The sequence below is a fragment of the Triticum aestivum genome, chromosome 7A (assembly GCF_018294505.1).
Source record: "Triticum aestivum cultivar Chinese Spring chromosome 7A, IWGSC CS RefSeq v2.1, whole genome shotgun sequence".
Taxonomy (NCBI): Eukaryota; Viridiplantae; Streptophyta; class Magnoliopsida; order Poales; family Poaceae; genus Triticum; species Triticum aestivum.
The window spans coordinates 375,332,940-375,357,260 of record NC_057812.1 but is presented as its reverse complement, the minus strand read 5'-3'; positions in this window follow the sequence as shown (position 1 = coordinate 375,357,260).

The following is a 24,321-nucleotide window of genomic DNA, read 5'->3' as shown; positions in this document are numbered from 1 at the left end:
ATAACTTTCTTTGGCCATGTTATTTTGAGAAGACATGATTGCTTAGTTAGTATGCTTGAAGTATTATTATTTTTATGTCAATATTAAACTTTTATCTTGAATCTTTCAAATCTGAACATTCATGCCACAATAAAGAAAATTACATTGAGAAATATGTTAGGAAGCATTCCATATCAAAAATTCTATTTTTATCATTTACGTACTCGAGGACGAGCAGGAATTAAGCTTGGGGATGCTTGATACGTCTCCAACGTATCTATAATTTTTTATTGTTCCATGCTATTATATATTCTGTTTTGGATGTTTAGTGGGCTTATTTATACACTTTTATATTATTTTTGGGACTAACCTGTTAACCGGAGGCCCATCCCAAATTGATATTTTTTTGCCTATTTCAGTGTTTCGCGGAAAAAGAATATCAAACGGAGTCCAAACGGAATGAAACCTTCGGGAGCGTGATTTTTGGAACAAACGTGATCCAGAGGACTTGGAGTGGACTTCAAGAAACTAACGAGGAAGCCACGAGGCAGGGGGCGCGCCCTCCACCCTCGTGGGCCCCTCGTGGCTCCACCGACCTACTTCTTCCTCCTATATATACCTACGTACCCCCAAACCATCAGAGAGAACCACGAAAACCTAATTCCACCGCCGCAACCTTCTGTACCCGTGAGATCCCATCTTGGGGCCTTTTCCGGCGCTCCACTGGAGGGGGCATTGATCACGGAGGGCTTCTACATCAACACCATAGCCTCTCCGATGATGTGTGAGTAGTTGACCTCAGACCTTCAGGTCCATAGTTATTAGCTAGATGGCTTCTTCTTTCTCTCTTTGGATCTCAATACAAAGTTCTCCTCGATCTTCTTGGAGATCTATTCGATGTAACTCTTTTTGTGGTGTGTTTGTCGAGATCCGATGAATTGTGGGTTTATGATCAAGATTATCTATGAACATTGAATCTTCCCTGAATTCTTTTATGTATGATTGGTTATCTTTGCAAATCTCCTCGAATTATGAGTTTGGTTTGGCCTACTAGATTGATCTTTCTTGCAATGGAAGAAGTGCTTAGCTTTGGGTTCAATCTTATGGTGCTCGATCCCAGTGATAGTAGGGGAAACGACACGTATTGTATTGTTGCCATCGAGGATAAAAAGATGGTGTTTATATCATATTGCATGAGTGTATTCCTCTACATCATGTCATGTTGCTTAAAGCGTTACTCCGTTCTTATGAACTTAATACTCTAGATACATGCTGGATAGCGGTCGATGTGTGGAGTAATAGTAGTAGATGCAGGCACGAGTCGGTCTACTTAGCACGGACGTGATTCCTATATACATGACCATACCTAGATATTATCATAACTATGCTCAATTTTATGAATTGCTCGACAGTAATTTGTTCACCCACCGTAATACTTATGCTATCTTGAGAGAAGCCACGAGTGAAACCTATGGCCCACGGGTCCATTTTCCATCATACAAGTTTCCAATCTATTTTATTTTCTAATCTTTACTTTCAATTTATATCATAAAAATACCAAAAATATTTATCATATTATTATCATCTCTATCAGATCTCACTCTTGCAAGTGGCCTTGAAGGGATTGACAACCCCTTTATCGCGTTGGTTGCGAGGTTCTTATTTGTTTGTGTAGGTATGAGGTGACTCGCGCGTGGTCTCCTACTGGATTGATACCTTGGTTCTCAAAAACTGAGGAAAATACTTACGCTGCTTTGTTGCAACACCCTTTCCTCTTCAGGGGAAAACCAACGCATGCTCAAGAGGTAGCAACTACCATCTGCTGACGACTCCACGTCTCTTTTTCTCATTACTATACCAATGCCCAGCAATGGCTTTGGCGATCCCAGATGCTTTCAAAAACACAGTACACAAGTTGTGCTGCTGGCACATTATGAAGAAGTACATGGAACACCTCGCATACCTGTACAACTTGCACGAAGACTTTAAGGATGAATTCACATCAATCCTCAACTGGCCCCTCATGCCAACTGAGTTTGAGGCTACCTGGAAAAGACTCATGGATAAGTACAACCTCCATGATGATGCCATGATGGTGGGCATGTGGAATGAGCGTGAGAGATGGATATCAGCATACTTCAAAGAAATTTTCTGCGCCAAAATGACATCCACACAACGAAGTGAGAGCATGAACTATGTGCTCAAGAAGAACTTCGTAAGTGAGAGACAAAACCTCCACCGGTTTGTCATCCAGGTAAATTCCTGCGTCAAAACAAGGAGGCAGATAGATAACCAGGAGACAATGGGTAACCGGGTATAGCTCTATCACCTGTCGTAATACAAAAAATAACAAGCTTACTAAAGTAAAACTGTATTAGTTAGACAATTTTTTGCTGCGAGAAAACTAATAATTTGGTCATCATTCTTGCATGGGCAGAAGGAACAAAACACGCTGACCTTCTATAGGTTTGACACCTAGATGGCAAAGCTTTACTCATGAGCTGTGTACAGCGAGATCAAAAAAAGGCTAAAACTGAGCACACTCTTCACGGCGACAGAGACAGAAGAGCCCACAAAGTACCTTGTGCGCTATAACAACCCGCAAAATCTGTCTGCGTGGGCTCAGCATGCGTTCCAGGTGGTTCCAGACCCCGTGGGAGAAACATATGAGTGCAAGTGCAGGCTATGTGACCACACAGGTGAGGTCTAAAAAAAGATGTTACATACTCTGCTGCTTTTTTTGCAAAGTTTTTGTTTGAATGAAATGACAAAAACACGCACCTCTTCAAAAAAATGCAGGTATTTTCTACGTGCATGTCCTATGAATGATGCAGACAATTAAGGCTGCCAGCGTTCTAGAGAAATACATCCTCAGGAGATACACCAAACGCCCGAACATCCAGCTAACATTCAACAGAAATGACTTGAGGACAGTAGCGTCAAACAAGGCATCCCAATACTGCATTGAAAGCTCACTGCTGACACTGAACATGAGGGTGCACAGAAAAATCTTGAGAAGCCAAGAGCAAATGGCGAGGTCACGGGTCGTCATGGACAAACTTGAACAAGAACTCGACGACATGCATTCTGCTGAAAATGGAGGTCTCGTGGACAATGAAGCCATTGAGCATGATATTGCTACAATGTTATCCGAGATGAACCATCTGGGAGCTATTGACCCATTCGACAACGAGGAAGAGGAGCAACAGCAACCATAGCTTGCCCATGTGCACACTCAAGAGCACCAACATGCTCACATGCAAGATCATGAGCTTGATGGTGCTGTAGGCGAACAACATGACAACAGGACATCCTACCAGCAGCAGCAGGAAAGGGTGATTAAACCACCCATATTCTCAAACACAAAGAGGAGGAAGAGTAAGACGCAAGTAGCGAAAGAAGTAGCCAAAAAGCCGCCACGCCCCGTCAGGCGCATGGAATTTGGCCCGGACGGCAAACCTGTCGGGATAAGGGCATGCGGATTCTGCAACGTCATGAGCAACCATAATTACTGCACATGCGCACTCCGCACAGATGCCACTGTCAACAAGCAAACACTGCACAAGAAGATTGGAGCTGCCCAGGTTTCTACCAATGGAGACAACACACGTAACACCTACACTTGCTACAAGTGTGGGGGAACCGACGGACATAATGCCCGCACGTGCAAAGCGGGCAAGGAGGTCAGTGGCGCTGAACAGAAATAGGGCAAGGTATAGAGTTCCAAAAAATCAAAAGAAGAGGATGAAGAAGAAGAGTTTGACGAGAATGACGACCAATCGGACGAAGACAATGAAGATGACAGTGTTGGGGACGAGGAAACTGAAACTGACGATGAAGCTGCCAAGGCTCAACCAGGAAAGGGCGCTGGCAAGGGACAACATTCGGGGCCAGTTAGGAGGAGCTCAAGACTGAAGAATTCATAGTGGTTATGCTGCTGCGACAATGAGGAAACATATCAGAAACACTGTTGTTACCAAAAACTTATTTAGCTTTATCATTGATTTCTCGATCAGTACTATAGTTAAGATATAATTTGTGATTTATGCCCGCTGGACAAGTGACATTATTATGTAAACCTTTTGATAATCCTTTTGAATGCAGTCACAAATACATTTTCAAAAAACTTATCTGGATTATATGTAACGCCAACACTACTGTCGATGAGTAACTCAACAAAAAATATGTTAAGGAAAATTTAAACTCTTATAGTACATCAGTACTGATAATTCTCACTCGTTAGTACGAAGGCATAGTAACCAAACACACCCGTGAACACCTCAAAAAACATCATTTGAAAAAAACAAGCTATGTCTGCTTCTGCCAGTCCTAGTTCTGAAAGACCATCAGTACATAAAAATAATTACCTCAAGCAAAATGCTAAAAATATAATACACCTGTATTGATGAAAATCTAATGTATCTGTAAAAAATACTTTTAGAGATTATCTTGATATAAACAAATCCTTTCAAAAAACATAAATTGTTTTAAAAAACATTAGCATGACACACATAGTCTGACTGGTATTTGGTAAGCTCAATTACACTTCAATCACCAGTCCAAGTACCCACAGCAAAGGAGTACAAAACCACCATCATCACAACCCCTAACACGTGCAAGTGGGATAGGCAGCTCACAAGTACAGCTTGACAAGACTACTCAGTGCAACAGTAAAAACCCTTTGTCTTGGACGGTTAGTTCTTCCAGGACACCACCCGCGCCACCCACTAGGCGGTTGTCACAAGGGAATGCGAACGGGCACCCCCACGACCACTACACCCACGCCCCCAACGAACCGCCTCCCACACATCCCCGTCGACGCATGATGACCCACAAGTATATGGGATCTATCATAGTCCTTTCGATAAGTAAGTGTGTCGAACCCAACGAGGATCAGAAGGAAATGATAAGCGGTTTTCAGCAAGGTATTCTCTGCAAGCACTGAAATTCTAGGTAATAGACAGTTTTGTGATAAGATAATTTTTAACGAGCAACAAGTAACAAAGGTAAATAAAGCGCAGCAAGGTGTCTCAATCCTTTTTGTAGCAAAGGACAAGCATGGACAAACTCTTATATGAAGGAAAGCGCTCCCGAGGACACATGGGAATTATCGTCAAGCTAGTTTTCATCACGTTCATATGATTCACGTTCGGTACTTTGATAATTTGATATGTGGGTGGACCGGTGCTTGGGTGTTGTCCTTACTTGGACAACCATCCCACTTATGATTAACTCCTATTGCAAGCATCCGCAACTACAAAAGAAGTATTAAGGTAAACCTAACCATAGCATGAAACATATGGATCCAAATCAGCCCCTTACGAAGCAACGCATAAACTAGGGTTTAAGCTTCTGTCACTCTAGCAACCCATCATCTACTTATTACTTCCCAATGCCTTCCTCTAGGCCCAAATAATGGTGAAGTGTCATGTAGTCGGCGTTCACATAACACCACTAGAGGAGAGACAACATACATCTCATCAAAATATCGAACGAATACCAAATTCACATGACTACTAATAGCAAGACTTCTCCCATGTCCTCAGGAACAAACATAACTACTCACAAAGCATATTCATGTTCATAATCAGAGGGCTATTAATATGCATATAGGATCTGAACATATGATCTTCCACCAAATAAACCAACTAGCATCAACTACGAGGAGTAATCAACACTACTAGCAACCTACAAGTACCAATCCCAGACTTAGAGACAAGAATTGGATACAAGAGATGAACTAGGGTTTGAGAGGAGATGGTGCTGGTGAAGATGTTGATGGAGATTGGCCCCCTCCCGATGAGAGGAGCGTTGGTGATGATGATGGTGATGATTTCCCCCTCCCAGAGGGAAGTGTCCCAGACAGAACAGCTCCGCTGGAGCCCTAGATTGGTTCCGCCAAGGTTCTGCCTCGTGGCGGCGGAGTCTCGTCCCGAAAGCTTGCTTATGATTTTTTCCTCAACAAAAGACTCCACATAGCAGAAGATGGGCATCGGAGGGCCACCAGGGGCCCACGAGGCAGGGGGGCGCCCCCCCCCATCCTCGTGGCCAGGGTGTGGGCCCCCTCTGGAACTTCTTGCGCTCAGTATTTTTTATATATTCTGAAAATAGCTTCCATGAAGTTTCAGGACTTTTGGAGCTGTGCAGAATAGGTCTCTAATATTTGCTCCTTTTCCAGCCCAGAATCCCAGCTGCCGGCATTCTCCCTCTTTATGTAAACCTTGTAAAATAAGAGAGAATAGGCATAAATATTGTGACATAATGTGTAATAACAGCCCATAATGCAATAAATATTGATATAAAAGCATGATGCAAAATGGACGTATCAACTCCCCCAAGCTTAGACCTCGCTTGTCCTCAAGCGAAAGCCGAAATCAAAAAATATGTCCACATGTTTAGAGATAGAGGTGTCGATAAAAATAAAATACGGACATGAGGGCATCATGATCATTCTTAGAACAGATCTCTTATGCTAAAGTAACAATTCAATCACAATTTCAAATATGAATCATAAACTTCATTGAGAACCAATAAACTCTAATCTCAGTAATTGAAGCAATTGCAATTTATCATAACCTAGGAAAGAGTCAATATAAGAGCTTTTCAGCAAGTCCACATACTCAACTATCATATAGTCTTTCACAATTGCTAACACTCACGCAATACTTATGGGTATGGAGTTTTAATCAGACACAGAGAAAGATAGGGGGCTTATAGTTTTGCCTCCCAACGTTTTACCTCAAGGGTAATGTCAACAATAATAGTTCATGAAAACTCACATCCAATTAGCCATATATACCAGGATCTTTCCAACATATTGTGCTTGCCAAAGGGTAAAATGTAAAAGGAAAGGTGAAGATCACCATGACTCTTATATAAGGTAGAAGATAAAAGTCAAAGATAGGCCCTTCGCAGAGGGAAGCAGCGGTTGTCATGCGCTTTTATATTTGGATGCACAAAATCTTAATGTGAAAGAACGTCACTTTATATTGCCACTTGTGATATGGACCTTTATTATGCAGTCCGTTGCTTTTATTTCTTCCATATCACAAGATCGTATAAAGCTTATTTTCTCCTACACTAATAAGTCATACATATTTAGAGAGCAATTTTTATTGCTTGCACCGATGACAACTTACTTGAAGGATCTTACTCAATCGGTAGGTAGATATGGTGGACTCTCATGGCAAACCTGGGTTTAGGGATATTTGGAAGCACAAGTAGTATCTCTACTTGGTGCAAAGAATTTGGCTAGCATGAGAGGAAAGGCAAGCTCAATCATGTTGGATGATCCATGACAATATAATTTATCTCAGATGTAAGAGAACATAACCCATTACGTTGTCTTCCTTGTCCAACGCCAACTCTTTGGCATGTCATATTTTAATGAGTGCTCACAATCATAAAAGATGTCCAAGATAGTGTATTTATATGTGAAGAACTCTCTTTGTTTATTACTTCCTATTAATTGCAACTATGACCAAAACTATGTTTGTCAACTCTCAACAACTTTTATTCATCATACTCTTTATATGTGAGCTCATTACTCTCCATAAGATCCATATGATCTCTTTTATTTCTTTTATTCTTTCTCTTTTCTTTTATTCACTCAAGATCATGGCAAAATAATCAAACCCTTGACTCAACACTAATCTTTATTATATAGCTCACGGACCTGATTACATAGAGGGATCATAAGGCAAAACTCAAAACTAGATCATACCAAAAACATTACTCTACTAGATCAAGATATTACTAAAAGGATCGAACTAAGAAAAACGATAAAGATAGAGATGTGATGGTGATACGATACCGGGGCACTCCCCCAAGCTTGGCAGTTGCCAAGTGGAGTGCCCATACCCATATGATTATGTCTCCTTTGTTGGTGAAGAAGATGGTGGTGATGATGGGTAGTCTCACATCAAGCGTAAGAGACCCTCCAACTTGCGGATAATGCCCTTGAGTGCAACTATACGCTCCTTCAACAAAATATTTTCACGTGTGAGATACTTGGTTTGTATACGAGCTAACTCAATCATCTTGAAAGCGTCGATCGCAGTCGGGGTAAGAAGATTGTGATCAAGTTGAAGGATTTCTTCTGTTGCCGGAACTTGGTCCTCCGTGGCCTTCTTGATCCCTTCATCCTTGTTGATCTCCACGGGTTCTTCCTGTAGGGGAACGTAGTAATTTCAAAAAAATTCCTACGCACACGTAAGATCGTGGTGATGCATAGAAACAAGAGGGGAGAGTGTTGTCTATGTACCCTCGTAGACCGGAAGCGGAAGCGTTATGACAACGCGGTTGATGTAGTCGTACATCTTCACGGCCCGACAGATCAAGCACCGAAACTATGGCACCTCCAACTTTTAGCACATGTTCAGCTCGATGACGATCCCCAGACTCCGATCCAGCAAAGTGTCGGGGAAGAGTTTCGTCAGCACGACGGTGTGGTGACGATCTTGATGTTCTACCATCGCAGGGCTTCGTCTAAGCACCACTATAATATTATCGAGGAGTATGGTGGAAGGGGGCACCACACACGGCTAAGAAAACGATCACGAGGATCAACTTGTGTGTCTAGAGGTGCCCCCCTCCCCCGTATATAAAGGAGCAAGGGGGGAGGCCGGCCGGCCCTTGGGCGCGCCAAGGAGGAGGAGTCCTCCTCCTAGTAGGAGTAGGACTCCCCTCTTTCCTACTCCTACTAGGAGGGGGAAAGGAAGGGGAGAGGGAGAAGGAAAGGGGGGCGCCGCCCCCCCTCTCCTAGTCCAATTCGGACCAGAGGGGGAGGGGCCGCGCGGCCCACCCTGGCCGCCCCTCTCTCTCTCCACTAGGGCCCACAAGGCCCATTACTTCTCCCGGGGGGGTCCGGTAACCCTCTGGCACTCCGGTTTTCTTCGAAATCACCCGGAACACTTCCGGTGTCCGACTATAGCCGTCCAATATATCAATCTTTATGTATCGACTATCTCGAGACTCCTCGTCATGTCCGTGATCACATCCGGGAGTCCGAACAAACTTCAGTACATCAAAATATATAAACTCATAATGAAACTGTCATCGTAACATTAAGCGTGCGGACCCTGCGGGTTCAAGAACAATGTAGACATGACTGAGACATGTCTCCGGTCAATAACCAATAGCGGAACCTGGATGCTCATATTGGCTCCCACATATTCTTCGAAGATCTTTATCGGTCAGACCGCATAACAACATACTTTGTTCCCTTTGTCATCGGTATGTTACTTGCCCGAGATTCGATCGTTGGTATCTCAATACCTACTTCAATTTCGTTACCGGCAAGTCTCTTTACTCGTTTCGTAATACATCATCTTGCAACTAACTCATTAGTTGCAATGCTTGCAAGGCTTATGTGATGTGCATTACCGAGAGGGCCCAGAGATACCTCTCCGACAATCGGAGTGACAAATCCTGATCTTGAAATACGCCAACCCAACATGTACCTTTGGAGACATTTGTAGAGCTCATTTATAATCACCCAGTTACGTTGTGATGTTTGGTAGCACACAAAGTGTTCCTCCGGCAAACGGGAGTTGCATAATCTCATAGTCATAGGAACATGTATAAGTCATGAAGAAAGCAATAGCAACATACTAAACGATCGGGTGCTAAGCTAATGGAATGGGTCATGTCAATGACATTATTCTCCTAATGATCTGATCCCTTCAATCAAATGACAACACATGTCTATGGTTAGGAAACATAACCATCTTTGATTAATGAGCTAGTCAAGTAGAGGCATACTAGTGACACTCTGTTTGTCTATGTATTCACACATGTATTATGTTTCCGGTTAATACAATTCTAGCATGAATAATAAACATTTATCATGAAATAAGGAAATAAATAATAACTTTATTATTGCCTCTAGGGCATATTTCCTTCAGTCTCCCACTTGCACTAGAGTCAATAATCTAGTTCACATTGCCATGTGATTTAACATCAATGGTTCACATCACCATGTGATTAACACCCATAGTTCACATCGACATGTGACCAACACCCAAAGGGTTTACTAGAGTCAATAATCTAGTTCACATCGCTATGTGATTAACACCCAAAGAGTACTGAGGTGTGATCATGTTTTGCTTGTGAGAGAAGTTTAGTCAACGGGTCTGCCACATTCAGATCTGTAAGTATTTTCCAAATTTCTATGTCAACAATGCTCTGCATGGAGCTACTCTAGCTAATTTCTCCCACTTTCAATATGTATCCAGATTGAGACTTAGAGTCATCTGGATCAGTGTCAAAACTTGTATCGACGTAACCCTTTACGACGAACCTTTTTGTCACCTCCATAATCGAGAAACATATCCTTATTCCACTAAGGATAATTTTGACTAATGTCCAGTGATCAACTCCTAGATCACTATTGTACTCCCTTGCCAAACTCAGGGCAGGGTATACAATAGGTCTGGTACATAGCATGGCATACTTTATAGAACCTATGGCTGAGGCATAGGGAATGACTTTCATTCTCTCTCTATCTTCTGCCGTGGTCGGGTTTTGAGTCTTACTCAACTTCTCACCTTGTAACACAGGCAAGAACTCTTTCTTTGACCGTTCCATTTTGAACTTACTTCAAAATCTTGTCAAGGTATGTACTCATTGAAAAAACTTATCAAGCGTCTTGATCTATCTCTATAGATCTTGATGCTCAATATGTAAGCAGCTTCACCGAGGTCTTTCTTTGAAAAAACTCCTTTCAAACACTCCTTTGTGCTTTGCAGAATAATTCTACATTATTTCCGATCAATAATATGCCATACATATACTTATCAGAAATGTTGTAGTGCTCCCACTCACTTTCTTGTTAATACAGGCTTCACCGCAAGTCTGTATAAAACTATATGCTTTGATCAACTCATCAAAGCGTATATTCCAACTCCGAGATGCTTGCACCAGTCCATAGATGAATCGCTGGAGCTTGCACATTTTGGTAACACCTTTAGGATTGACAAAACCTTCTGGTTGCATCATATACAACTCTTCTTTAAGAAATCCATTAAGGATTGCAGTTTTGTTATCCATTTGCCAGATTTCATAAAATGCGGCAATTGCTAACATGATTCGGACAGACTTTAAGCATCGATACAAGTGAGAAAATCTCATTGTAGTCAACACCTTGAACTTTGTCAAAAACCCTTTTCGACAAGTCTAGCTTTGTAGATAGTAACACTACTATCAGCGTCCGTCTTCCTCTTGAAGATCCATTTATTTGTTATGGCTTGCTGATCATCGGGCAAGTCAACCAAAGTCCATACTTTGTTCTCATACATGGATCCCATCTCAGATTTTATGGCCTCAAGCCATTTCGCGGAATCTGGGCTCATCATCGCTTCCTCATAGTTCATAGGCTCGTCATGGTCAAGTAACATGACCTCCAGAACGGGATTACCGTACCACTCTGGTGCAGATCTCACTCTAGTTTACCTACAAGGTTCAGTAGTAACTTGATCTGAAGTTTACATGATCATCATCATTAGCTTCCTCACTAATTGGTGTAGTAGTCACAGGAACAGATTTCTGTGATGAACTACTTTCCAATAAGGGAGCAGGTAAAGTTACCTCATCAAGTTCTACTTTCCTCCCACTCACTTCTTTTGAGAGAAACTCCTTCTCTAGAAAGGATCCATTCTCAACAACGAATATCTTGCCTTCGGATCTGTGACAGAAGGTGTACCCAACATTCTTCTTTGGGTATCCTATGAAGACATATTTCTCCGATCTGGGTTTGAGCTTATCAGGATGAAACTTTTTCATATAAGCATCACAACCCCAAACTTTAAGAAACGACAACTTTGGTTTCTTGCCAAACCACAGTTCAGATTGTGTCATCTCAACGGACTTAGATGGTGCCCCTTTTTAACGTGAATGCAGCTGTCTTTAATGCATAACCCCAAAAACAATAGTGGTACATCGGTAAGAAACATCATAGATTGCACTATATCCAATAAAGTACGGTTATGACGTTCTGACACACCATTATGCTGTGGTGTTCCAGGTGGCGTGAGTAGTGAAACTATTTCACATTGTTTTAACTGAAGACCAAACTCGTAACTCAAATACTCTTCTCCATGATCAGATCGTAGAAACTTTATTTTCTTGTTACAATGATTTTCCACTTCACTCTGAAATTATATGAACTTTTCAAATGTTTCAGACTTCTTATTTCATTAAGTCGATATACCCATATCTGCTCAAATCATCTGCGAAGGTCAGAAAATAATGATACCTGCTGCAAGCCTTAATATTCATCGGACCACATACATTAGTATGTATGATTTCCAACAAATCTGTTGCTTTCTCCATTGTTCTGGAGAACGGCGTTTTAGTCATCTTGCCCAAGAGACATGGTTCGCAGGCATCAAGTGATTCATAATCAAGTGATTCCAAAATCCCATCAGCAAGGAGTTTTTTCATGCGCTTTACACCAATATGACTTAAAACGGCAGTGCCACAAATAAGTTGCACTATCATTATTAACTTTGCATCTTTTGGCTTCGATATTATGAATATGTGTATCACTACGATCGAGATCCAACAAACCATTTTCGTTGGTGTGTATGACCATAGAAGGTTTTATTCATGTAAACAGAACAACAATTGTTCTCTAACTTAAATGAATAACCGTATTGCAATAAACATGATCAAATCATATACATGCTCAACGCAAACACCAAATAACACTTATTTAGTTTCAACACTAATCCCGAAAGTATAGGGAGTGTGCGATGATGATCATATCAATCTTGGAACCACTTCCAACACACATCATCACTTCACCCTTAACTAGTCTCTGTTTATTCTGCAACTCCCGTTTCGAGTTACTAATCAGCAACTGAACTAGTATCAAATACTGAGGGGTCGCTATAAACACTAGTAAAGTACACATCAATAACATGTATATCAAATATACTTATGTTCACTTTGCCATCCTTCTTATCCGCCAATCACTTGGGGTAGTTCCGCTTCCAGTGACCAGTCCCTTTGTAGTAGACGCACTTAGTCTTAGGCTTAGGACCAGACTTGGGATTCTTCACTTGAGCAGCAACTTGCTTGCTGTTCTTCTTGAAGTTCCCTTTTTTCCCTTTGCCCTTTTCTTGAAACTAGTGGTCTTGTCTACCATCAACACTTGATGTTTTTCTCGATTTCTACCTTCATCAATTTCAGCATTACGAAGAGCTTGGGAATTGTTTCCGTTATCCCTTGCATATTATAGTTCATCACGAAGTTCTACTAACTTGGTGATGGTGACTAGAGAATTCTGTCAATCACTATCTTATCTGGAAGATTAACTCCCACTTGATTCAAGTGATTGTAGTACCCAGACAATCTGAGCACATGCTCATTGCTTGAGCGATTCTCCTCCATCTTTTAGCTATAGAACTTGTTAGAGACTTCATATCTCTCAACTCGGGTATTTTCTTGAAATATTAACTTCAACTCCTGGAACATCTCATATGGTCCATGACGTTCAAAACGTCTTTGAAGTCCCGATTCTAAGCCGTTAAGTATGGTGCACTAAACTATCAAGTAGTCATCATATTGAGCTAGCCAAACGTTCATAACGTCTGCATCTGCTCCTGCAATAGGTCTATCACCTAGTGGTGCATCAAGGACATAATTCTTCTGTGCAGCAATGAGGATAAACCTCAGATCACGGATCCAATCCGCATCATTGCTACTAACATCTTTCAACACAATTTTCTCTAGGAACATATCAAAATAAACATATGAAAGCAACAACGCGAGCTATTGATCTACAACATAATTTGCAAAATACTACCAGGACTAAGTTCATAATAAATTTAAGTTCAATTAATCATATTACTTAAGAACTCCCACTTAGATAGACATCCCTCTAATCATCTAAGTGATCACGTGATCCAAATCAATTAAACCATGTCCGATCATCATGTGAGATGGAGTAGTTTTCAATGGTGAACATCACTATGTTGATCATATCTACTATATGATTCACGCTCGACCTTTCGGTCTCCAGTGTTCCGAGGCCATATCTGTATATGCTAGGCTCGTCAAGTTTAACCTGAGTATTCCGCGTGTGCAACTGTTTTGCACCCGTTGTATTTGAATGTAGAGCCTATCACACCCGATCATCACGTGGTGTCTCAGCACGAAGAACTTTCGCAACGGTGCATACTCAGGGAGAACACTTATACCTTGAAATTTAGTAAGGGATCATCTTATAAAGCTACCGTTGAACTAAGCAAAATAAGATGTATAAAAGATAAACATCACATGCAATCAAAATATGTGACATGATATGGCCATCATCATCTTGTGCCTTTGATCTCCATCTCCAAAGTACTGTCATGATCTCTATCGTCACCGGCATGACACCATGATCTCCATCATCTTGATCTATATCAATGTGTCGTTACATGGTCGTCTCACCAACAATTGCTCTTGCAACTATTGCTATCGCATAGCGATAAAGTAAAGCAATTATTTGGCGCTTGCATCTTATGCAATAGAGAGACAACCATAAGGCTTTTGCCAGTTGCCAATAACTTCAACAAAACATGATCATCTCATACAATAACTTATATCTCATCACGTCTTGACCATATCACATCATAACATGCCCTACAAAAACAAGTTAGACGTCCTCTACTTTGTTGTTGCAAGTTTTACGTGGCTGCTACGGGCTTAGCAAGAACCGTTCTTACCTACGCATCAAAAACCACAATGATAGTTTGTCAAGTTGGTGCTGTTTTAACCTTCGCAAGGACCGGGCGTAGTCACACTCGGTTCAACTAAAGTTGGAGAAACTGACACCCGCCAGCCACCTGTGTGCAAAGCATGTCGGTAGAACCAGTCTCGCGTAAGCGTACGCGTAATGTCGGTCCGGGCCGCTTCATCGAACAATACCGCCAAACCAAAGTATGACATGCTGGTAAGCAGTATGACTTATATCGCCCACAACTCACTTGTGTTCTACTCGTGCACAACATCAACGCATAAAACCTAGGCTCGGATGCCACTGTTGGGGAACATAGTAATTTCAAAAAAATTCCTACACACACGCAAGATCATGGTGATGCATAGCAACGAGAGGGGAGAGTGTTGTCTACGTACCCTCGTAGACCGGAAGCGGAAGCATTATGACAACACGGTTGATGTAGTCGTACGTCTTCACGGTCCGACCGATCAAGCACCGAAACTACGGCACCTCCAAGTTTTAGCACACGTTCAGCTCGATGACGATCCCCGGACTCCGATCCAGCAAAGTGTCGGGGAAGAGTTCCGTCAGCACGACGGCGTGGTGACGATCTTGATGTTCTACCATCGCAGGGCTTCGCCTAAGCACCACTACAATATTATCGAGGAGTATGGTGGAAGGGGGCACCGCACACGGCTAAGAAAACGATCACGAGGATCAACTTGTGTGTCTAGAGGTGCCCCCTCCCCCGTATATAAAGGAGCAAGGGGGGAGGCCGGCCGGCCCTTGGGCGCGCCAAGGAGGAGGAGTCCTCCTCCTAGTAGGAGTAGGACTCCCCTCTTTCCTACTCCTACTAGGAGGGGGAAAGGAAGGAGGAGAGGGAGAAGGAAAGGGGGGCGCCGCCCCCCCTCTCCTAGTCCAATTCGGACCAGAGGGGGAGGGGGCGCGTGGCCCACCCTGGCCGCCCCTCTCTCTCTCCACCAGGGCCCATAAGGCCCATTACTTCTCCCGGGGGGGTTCCGGTAACCCTCCGGCACTCCGCTTTTCTCCCAAATCACCTGGAACACTTCCGGTGTCCGAATATAGCCGTCCAATATATCAATCTTTATGTCTCGACTATTTCGAGACTCCTCGTTATGTCCGTGATCACATCCGGGACTCCGAACAAACTTCGGTACATCAAAATATATAAACTCATAATGAAACTGTCATCATAACATTAAGCGTACGGACCCTACGGGTTCGAGAACAATGTAGACATGACCGAGACATGTCTCCGGTCAATAACCAATAGCGGAACCTGGATGCTCATATTGGCTCCCACATATTCTTCGAAGATCTTTATCGGTCAGACCGCATAACAACATACTTTGTTCCCTTTGTCATCGGTATGTTACTTGCCCGAGATTCGATTGTCGGTATCTCAATACCTAGTTCAATATCGTTACCGGCAAGTCTCTTTACTCGTTTCGTAATACATCATCTCGCAACTAACTCATTAGTTGCAATGCTTGCAAGGCTTATGTGATGTGCATTACCGAGAGGGGCCAGAGATACCTCTCCGACAATCGGAGTGACAAATCCTAATCTCGAAATACGCCAACCCAACAAGTACCTTTGGAGACACCTGTAGAGCTCCTTTATAATCACCCAGTTACGTTGTGACGTTTGGTAGCACACAAAGTGTTCCTCCGGCAGACGGGAGTTGCATAATCTCATAGTTATAGGAACATGTATAAGTCATGAAGAAAGCAATAGCAACATACTAAACGATCGGGTGCTAAGCTAATGGAATGGGTCATGTCAATCACATTATTCTCTTAATGATGTGATCTCGTTAATCAAATGACAACACATGTCTATGGTTAGGAAACATAACCATCTTTGATTAACGAGCTAGTCAAGTAGAGGCATACTACTGACACTCTGTTTGTCTATGTATTCACACAAGTATTATGTTTCTGGTTAATACAATTCTAGCATGAATAATAAACATTTATCATGAAATAAGGAAATAAATAATAACTTTATTATTGCCTCTAGGGCATATTTCCTTCACTTGCCAGTTCAGCTCTATCTTCATTAACCAAGCATCATTGTCACCATTGTTCGAGGAGGGGGGACGACATGATGCCGGGCCTTGACAACCCTGACAAAAAACAGCTCGAAACAAGAACAGAGGACAATTGCGTGATACAGGAGTCAAAACCTTCAGGAGATTATATAATGAACTTTTACCCCAAAATATGTAACGTGCAAGAAAACGGAGTCCGGAGAGCGCACAAGGTGCCCACAAGGCAGGGGGCGCGCCCAGGGGGGTAGGGCGCGCCCTCCACCCTCGTGGAGTCCTCGTGTCCTTCCCGGACTGCTTCTTATTTTTCTATTTTTCTAAATATTCCAAAGTGGAGAAAATTGCCATTAGAACTGTTTTGGAGTCGGTTTACTTACCATAGCACATACCTATTCCTTTTCGGAGTCTGAAACATTCCGGAAAGTGTCCTTTATGTATTCCTCCGGGGTTACGGTTTCAATAACATTGGTTTCAACATTTATAGGATTACCTGAGATATAATGTTTGATTGTTTGACCGTTCACCACCTTCGGATTTGTGCCTTCGAAGTTGTTGATTTTTATGGCACCAGAACGATACCTCCTCGATAACATAAGGACCTTCCCATTTAGAGAGAAGTTTTCCTTCAAAAAATCTTAAGCGAGAGTTGTATAACAATACATAATCACCTACATTAGACTCACGCTTTTGTATCCTTTTGTCGTGCCATGTTTTAACTTTTTCTTTAAACAACTTGTCATTCTCATAGGCTTGGGTTCTCCATTCATCAAGTGAGCTAATGTCAAATAACCTTTTCTCACCGGCAAGTTTGAAATCATAATTGAGCTCCTTAATAGCCCAATAAGCCTTATGTTCTAGTTTGAGAGGTAAGTGACATGCTTTTCCATAAACCATTTTATACGGAGACATACCCATAGGATTTTTATATGCAGTTCTATAGGCCCATAATGCATCATCAAGTTTCTTGGACCAATTCTTTCTAGATCTATTAACAGTCTTTTGCAATATTAATTTGAGTTCTCTATTACTCAATTCTACTTGACCACTAGACTATGGGTGATAAGGAGATGCAATTCTATGATTAACATCATACTTAGAAAGCATTTTACGGAAAGCACCATGAATAAAATGTGAACCACCATCAGTCATTAAATATCTAGGGACCCTGAACCTCGGAAAAATAACTTCTTTAAGCATCTTAATAGAGGTGTTATGATCAGCACTATTAGTTGGAATAGCTTCTACCCACTTAGTAACGTAATCAACAGCAACTAAAATATGTGTATACCCATTAGAGGCAGGAAAAGGTCCCAAATAACCAAAGCCCCAAACATCAAATGGTTCAATAACAAGTGAATAATTCATAGGCATTTCTTGACGTCTACTAATATTACCAATTCTTTGACATTCATCACAAGATAAGACAAACTTACGGGCATCCTTGAAGAGAGTAGGCCAATAAAAACCGGATTGCAATACCTTATGTGCAGTTCTATCTCCAGTGTGGTGTCCTCCATAAGCTTCGGAGTGACACTTGCGTAGGATTTTGTTCCTGTTCATGCTCAGGTACAAAACGTCTAATAACACCATCTACTCCTTCTTTATAGAGATGTGGGTCATCCCAAAAGTAATGTCTTAAATCATAGAAAAACTTTTTCTTTTGCTGGTATGTGAAACTAGGTGGTATAAATTTAGCAACAATGTAATTAGCATAATCATCATACCATGGAGCAGTATGAGAAGCGTTTACGCCATATAATTGTTCATCAGGAAAGCTATCATCAATAGGTAGTGGGTCGTCAAGAACATTTTCTAACGTAGACAAGTTATCTGCAACGGGGTTCTCAGCTCCCTTTCTATCATTATATGCAAATCAAATTCTTGTAGCAAGAGAACCCATCTAATAAGTCTAGGTTTAGCATCTTTCTTTTCCATAAGATATTTAATAGCAGCATGATCCGTGTGAATAGTTACTTTAGAATCAACAATATAAGGTCTGAACTTATCACAAGCAAATACAACTGCTAAGAATTCTTTTTTAGTAGTAGCATAATTTCTCTAGGCATTGTCTAGAGTTTTACTAGCATATTGAATAACATTTAATTTCTTATCAACTCTTTGCCCTAGAACAGCACCTACAGCATAATCACTAGCATCACACATAATTTCAAAGGGTAAATTCCAATCAGGTGGCTAAACAATAGGTGCAGAGATCAATGCTTTCTTAAGTATTTCAAATGCTTCTACACAATCATCATCAAAGACAAATGGTATATCTTTTTGTAATAAATTAGTCAGAGGCCGAGAAATTTTTGAGAAGTCCTTAATGAACCTCCTATAAAAGCCGGCATGACCAAGGAAACTTCTTATACCTTTGATGTCCTTGGGACACGACATCTTTTCAATAGCATCAACTTTAGCTTTATCAACTTCAATGCCCCTTTTAGAAATTTTGTGCCCCAAGACAATACCTTCATTAACCATAAAGTGGCACTTCTCCCAATTCAAGACAAGGTTAGTTTCTTCACATCTCTGCAAAACTCGATCAAGGTTGCTTAAGCAATCATCAAAAGAGGATCCATAAATGGAGAAATCATCCATGAAAACCTCACAAATCTTTTCACAAAAGTCACAGAATATAGCCATCATGCATATTTGAAAGGTAGCAGGTGCATTACATAAACCAAAAGGCATACATCTATAAGCAAAAGTACCGAAAGGGAAAGTAAAAGTGGTCTCTGATTGATCATCAGCTGACATAGGTATTTGAGAGAAACCAGAATAACCATCTAGAAAGCAAAAATGTGTATGTTTGGATAATCTTTCTAGCATTTGATCAATGAAAGGTAAGGGGTAATGGTCTTTTTAGTAGCCTTATTTAATTTGCGTAAATCAATTACCATCCTATAACGTGTAATAATTCTTTGCGGAATCAATTCATCTTTATCATTAGGAATGGCAGTAATACCTCCCTTCTTAGGAACACAATGGACAGGACTTACCACTGACTATCATCAACGGGATAAATTATACCTGCCTCAAGGAGCTTTAGTATTTCTTTTCTTACCACTTCTTTCATCTTAGGATTCAGCTGTCCTTGGTGATCAATAACTAGTTTGGCATCTTTCTCCAAATTTATTTGTGTTGACATAGAGTGGGACTAATGCCCTTAAGATCATCAAGAGTATATCCAATAGCAGCACAGTGCTTCATCAGAGTTTTCAATAATTTTTCTTCCTCCTTCGCTGAAAGGTTAGCACTAATATTAACAAGATATATCTTCTTTTCATCAAGATAAGCATATTTAAAGTATCAGGCAATGGTTTAAGCTCAAACACGGGATCACCCTTGGGTGGAGGAGGATCCCCTAAGATTTCAACAGGCAAGTTCTGTTTCAGAATAGGTCCCTGTTTAGAGAACACTTCATCTATTTCCCTTCTTTCATTCATAAACATATCATTCTCATGGTCTAGCAAATATTGTTCTAAAGGATCACTAGGAGGTACGGCACTAGAAGCAAGACCAATAATTTCATCTTTACTAGGCAGTTCCTCTTCATGGTGTTGTCCATGAAATTTAGAGAAGTTGAACTTATGAGACATATCACCTAAACCAATAGTAACAACATCCTTTTCGCAGTCTATCTTAGCATTAATAGTGTTTAAGAAGGGTCTACCAAATATAATAGGACAAAAGCTATCTTGTGGGGAACCAAGAACAAGAAAATCATAAGGATATTTAGTTTTCCCACACAAGACTTCAACATCTCTAAAAATCCCAATTGGTGAAATAGTATCTCTATTGGCAAGTTTAATTGTGACATAAATATCTTCTAACTTAGCAGGTGCAATATCACGCATAATTTCTTTGTATAAGTCAATAGGTATTGCACTAGCACTGGCACCCATATCACACAAGCCATGATAACAATGATCTCCTATTTTAACAGAAATAACAGGCATGCCTACCACAGGTCTATGTTTATCTTTAGCACAAGGTTTAGCAATTCTAGCAGTTTCATCATAGAAATAAATAACATGCCCATCAATATTATCAGCCAAGAGATCCTTAACAATAGCAATATTAGGTTCAACTTTAACTTGCTGAGGAGGTGTATAGGTTCTAATATTGCTTTTATGAACCATAGTTGAAGCTTTAGCATGATCTTTTATCCTGACAGGAAAAGGTGGTTTCTCAACATAAGCAGTACGAATAATAGGATCATTATAAGTGCTAGTCTTTTCTTCAACTTTAATAGGTGCAGCTACTTTTACTTCTATGGGAGGATGATATTTAAACCACTTCTCCTTAGGGAGATCAACATGAGTAGCAAAAGATTCACAGAAAGAAGCTACTATCTCAGAGTCAAGTCCATATTTAGTGCTAAATTTACGGAAAACATTAGTATCCATAAAAGATTTAACACAATCAAACTTAGGTGTCATACCTGACTCCTTACCTTCATCGAGATCCCAATCTTCAGAGTTGCGTTTAATTCTTTCCAATAAATCCCATTTGAATTCAATAGTCTTCATCATAAAAGAGCCAGCACAAGAAGTATCGAGCATGGTGCGATTGTTGTCAGAAAGCCAAGCATAAAAATTTTGAATAATCATTTCTCTTGAGAGATCATGATTGGGGCATGAATATAACATTGATTTAAGCCTCCCCCAAGCTTGAGCGATGCTTTCTCCTTCGCGAGGCCAAAAATTATATATATAATTGCGATCACGATGAACAAGATGCATAGGATAAAACTTCTGATGAAATTCCAATTTCAATCATTTGTAGTTCCATGATCCAATATCATCACATAGCCTATACCATGTCAATGCATATCCCTTCAAAGATAAAGGGAAGACCTTCTTCTTGATAACATCATCAGGCATACCTGCAAGCTTAAATAATCCATAAACTTCATCCACATATATTAGGTGCTCATCAGGATGTAATGTTCCATCTCCTGCAAAAGGATTAGCTAGCAGTTTTTCTATCATACCCGAAGGAATTTCAAAGTAGATATTTTCATTTTTAGTAGGTTGAGGAGCAACTCTTTGCTCTACTGGTCGAGGTGAAGATACCCCGAACAAGCCCCTCAGAGGATTACTTTCCATAGTAACAAGTGAAAGTAAATTTCAGCACACTATATAAATTTTTCCTTACCAAAGGCGCTTCACTCCCCGGCAATGGCGCCAGAAAAGAGTCTTGATGACCCACAAGTATAGGGGGTCTATTGTAGTCCTTTCGATAAGTAAGATTGTCGAACCCAACGAGGAGCAGAAGGAAATGATAAGCGGTTTTCAGCAAGGTATTCTCTGCAAGCACTGAAATTATAGGTAATAGATAGTTTTGTGTTAAGATAATTTGTAACGAGAAACAAGTAACAAAAGTAAATAAAATGCATCAAGGTGGCCCAATCCTTTTTGTAGCAAAGGACAAGCCTGGACAAACTCTTATATGAAGGAAAGCGCTCCCGAGGACACATGGGAATTATCGTCAAGCTAGTTTTCATCACGTTCATATGATTCGCATTCGGTACTTTGATAATTTGATATGTGGGTGGACCGGTGCTTGGGCGTTGTCCTTACTTGAACAAGCATCCCACTTATGATTAACTCCTATTGCAAGCATCCGCAACTACAAAAGAAGTATTAAGGTAAACCTAACTGACGGTGTCCTGGACTAGGGGGTACTCACCACGTCATCTCCCGATCTATTAGATTGGGCCGAGGACCCCCATGGCCGTATACTCATGGGCCAATTCGGACAGCTGCCGCATACAAGGAATATTCCACAAGACTTGGCGATCAAGACAAGGACTCCTCCCCACCGGCGTATTCGACTAGGACTCTTGTTATCCTAGGCCTCTGGTGCATTATATAAACCGAGGCCAGGCTAGTCAATAGATCATATACATACAATCATACCATAGGCTAGCTTCTAGGGTTTAGCCTCATTGATATCGTGGTAGATCTACTCTTGTACTACCCATATCATCAATATTAATCAAGCAGGACGGTAGGGTTTTACCTCCATCAAGAGGGCTCGAACCTGGGTAAAACATCATGTTCCCTGCCTCCTGTTACCATCCGGCCTAGACGCATAGTTCGGGACCCCCTACCCGAGATCCGCCGGTTTTGACACCGACATTGGTGCTTTCATTGAGAGTTCCGCTGTGTGATTGACAAAAGGATCGATGGCTCGTCTGCAGATCAACTGCGACTTCAGCGTCTTCGTCACCAGTTCGACTGGTCACCTTGGTTCGACCAAGAATTGCGCCCCGTGTTCGGATCACCATGTGCGGACGAGGGCCTTCATCAAACATCAACTCCGATCTCTATCAAGATCATGGAGGAATTATCTATGGAGCTCGGGGGCTCAACGTCAACATTGCCCTCAAGCGACCGTGCTGTTTTTTTGGACAGCGAACTCGTATCTACCGCCACCACATCCTCGAGTATCGCTTTGACGATTGCTTTGGTGGAATTGAGCGGAATTGGGTCTATAACAACCCTGGAAAATTTCGTCGAGTTCCGATGGAGAAATCTCTGGAAATCCACGATATACCGGAGCCCTGTCAAATCTGGATGGGAATTTGGATGAGTTTAGGGCGTGGTGTCCAGCTTCTTGCTCGGACGTCCTTTGTAAGATCCAACCGTTGATCGGCTGCGGAATTCCTATATCTACCACCTCTCAAAATTTCAGCTCGATCCGACCATCCAAACTCCGGGAACCTTCCGATTAGTGCATCACTTTTTGGATCTGTTTTCTGCGCGAAAACGAATCCGACCCGAGTTCATCTTTTTTATGAACGGGATTTCGGACATCCCTTTTGAAGGAAGTTTTGTACGGGTATTGTGTTTGTTTCCAAACACATCCCACTAACTGTAAGATCTTTTGAACATGATCTTCAACATCATGCTGGTGTCAAACCAGTCCGGCAATATTACTCCACGACTGCCGACCTGCGCTAGACACGTCGTCATTTTAGCCGAGCTCAACTTCTTCGGATCATCATCTCGCAAGCCGAACAAAAGTCCGGCATCGCGAAGAATAAATCATCATCAACATAGCCGCCCCACGGATTACACGGAGCGGGCATGCCGGCATCGCCGCACGGTCACTTCATCAAGCCGGCATCGACCACGTCACGACCTGCATCGACAAGGCCGCACTATTGCTTCTTCAAGCTGGTGTCCATCACGCCGACCTACTTCGACTCATCGGCTGACGTCGAGGCTTCGACATCTCGGCTGGACCAGGGGCTTCGCCATCTCTTCATCAACCTACTCCGGACACTTCGGCGTCACTAGCCGACCAGCTCCGTCACGTTAGCTGGGCAGAGGGCTTTGCCTCGGTCTATCAAATGGTGACCGCATTAACGACGGTCGCGTGGTGGTTCGATCAATTTCCGTACATAGTCCGGCGAACGCCGCATCCGGAGCTCAAACCGACCTGTGAATTCAGGCTTTGCCACGCCTTTACTATATCACGCCGACGCCCTGCCTCGACAATGACTTCGGCGCCAGGCCATATTTCTTCTATTCCTCACTTTGCATAAATTATT